The sequence below is a fragment of the Parus major genome, chromosome 3, assembly GCF_001522545.3.
Source record: "Parus major isolate Abel chromosome 3, Parus_major1.1, whole genome shotgun sequence".
NCBI lineage: Eukaryota > Metazoa > Chordata > Aves > Passeriformes > Paridae > Parus > Parus major.
The window spans coordinates 14,242,426-14,244,649 of NC_031770.1; the positions used below are offsets into that span (position 1 = coordinate 14,242,426).

General features: G+C 45.0%; 1 protein-coding gene across 5 annotated transcripts in view; it reads right to left on the reverse strand.

Moving 5' to 3' along the window:
• STON1 (stonin 1) overlaps positions 1-1,994 on the reverse strand; it is a 25,859-nt gene extending 23,865 nt beyond the window's left edge. For 3 of the 5 annotated variants that reach the window (XR_004496690.1, XR_004496689.1, XR_002001576.2), the window contains exon 1: positions 335-1,994. The gene's annotated coding sequence lies outside the window, so the exon portion shown is untranslated. The other 2 variants (XM_015622941.3, XM_015622942.3) reach the window with 2 other exon arrangements.
• Between the last annotated feature and the right edge of the window lie 230 nt (positions 1,995-2,224).

The window sequence follows — 2,224 nt, forward strand, 5'->3', positions numbered from 1 at the left end:
AAGAGGAAAGAGGAAAGAGGAAAGAGGAAAGAGGAAAGAGGAAAGAGGAAAGGAAAGGAAAGGAAAGGAAAGGAAAGGAAAGGAAAGGAAAGGAAAGGAAAGGAAAAAAGAGAAGGAATTTTAAAAAAGGAAAAGAAGCCACATATTTTTTGTTAAATGTATCATGTTCTTACAGCAAAACAAAAGAGCCCCATCCACCGGCCCGTTTCAAGCCAGAACTTCGTGGCTGCGCCTCAGCTACCGGGAAAATTCCACTTGGGACGGGGTCCCGCCCGCTCCCCGCTCCTCTGGCCCGGCTCCCCCGGGGCAGAGCCGCTCCGTGCCCGCTCCTTACCCGCTCCGCTGCCGCCGAGCGCCGCCAGGGCCCTCCCGCCGCCGGGAGCGGAGCAGCGGCCGGGCCGGGCCGGGCCGGGGGCGGTGGCCAGGACAGGCCCCGCCCGGAGCATCCCGCGGGAGCATCCCCGGCACGCCGGGAGAGGCAGGGCATCCCCGGGACAGCCAGCGCCGGCAAAGCTCCTCCGGGGAGAGGCGAGCCTCCGAGGACGTGCGGAACGAGGCTCGGGAAATGTCTGAATAAGCAACAGGATCGTACAGTTGTGTTACTTTGAGTGACAGAAAGTCCTTCTTACCCGAGCCCCTCTGTACGCACCTACCGGAGGTGACACGGCACCGAGCAGACACTGCTCCCGAAAGGCCAGAGCACACGGACAGAATGTGGATGATAAAGAGGGAGAAACCACCTATGAAAGCCTCCAGAGTACTCCCAGGGACGTGGAGCAGAGCTGCCAGGGACTGCAGACATCCAAGCTGCCCATCTGAAAGGCTCTCAAGTAGCAGTGACAGCTCACTTAGAGCAGCGAGCTCCAGGTTCTTGTGTAATCCATCCAAAATCCTTTGTCAAGCATTATGCATCCATTTCAGCTCCACTGCTTTCCACTGGTTGAAATTTCCCTTGTATTTTAATAAGGAAGGACCTCCTTCTGCAAACTGGTTTCTTTTGTGTCGTTTATCTGCTCTGTAGTTTTCTTATGCTTTCTGTGAAAATGAAACAATGCTATCTCTTTGTTTTATGCATGGGAAGTACTATTCAGGCTCTGTTTAATTTGCAATAGAAGTGTTCAGCACAGTTTTCCCTACAAATAAATTCTTCTGTAAGCTTAACACCATTACACAGACTGCACATTGGCCATTCCTGGTTTAAAAAGTTCTGTGTTTGTTATCTTAATTTTTTTTATTAAATCCAGTGCCAAATTTAGCACAGAACCTTCTCACCATAATTTAACCAGTAACTTGCAAGCCAGTGAATTGTCACATTCTTCTCCCTTGAGGGCCTCTCTTGAGCACTGCCAGACTGAGGCCTCCAGGTTCAGAGCCCAGGAAGCACCAGAACCTCATCCCAGCCTCTTCCCTTGGGAATTCCATCCCTCTAAGTCTTCTTCCCTTGAAATCCAGGCCTGATGTCAAAATTGTATTTCCATAAAAATTATTTCTTCCATAAACAATGCAGTCTCTGCCTTCTCCCAGGACACACTCAGCCTCTCAGCAGAGGGAACCAGTGGATCGATACTTCCCGTTTTGCCAAAATGCCAGGAAATTTGAAATAATCTCTAATATTTTTCTATGTACTCCAAAATGAGTTCTTCAAACTCTCATATACTCCTTCACAGCATTCAATGAAACCTTTTTTTCCTGTTCAGCTTCCACATTAGCTCTTCACAATGGTTTTCAAGTGGGTAGGGTATTAATTTGTCATATCTCCTTATGAAAGCATGCATATCTAAAAATAGATCAGATTTTCCTTTGCTGAGACAAGTGTGCACATTTTCAAGACAAGAATACTGTTCTCCAGTAAATTTTACTATTACTTTATCTTCCAAAGTAATTCAGTGCAATATAAACTCAAGCATCAGAGAAAAAAAAAATGGTACTGAGATTTAAAATTCCTTAAAATAATTTGACTTTGATGAATAGTATATGCAGAACAAATTAGAACTATTAAAAGTTATTTCTACTGTAAATACAATTTGAAGAGCATTTCACATAAAGATATGGTATTACATGTTGCTAGAGGCAGTTATAAAACTCATTCAACATTTTACAACACTAACAAATTCAGCTTACACTGCTGACTATATTTAAGTTGATCTTAATATGATTTGCAGTATATTGCCCTGTTAATAAAATGTTTAGTGTCTATGACTATTTTATCAAAGCAAAACCTGTC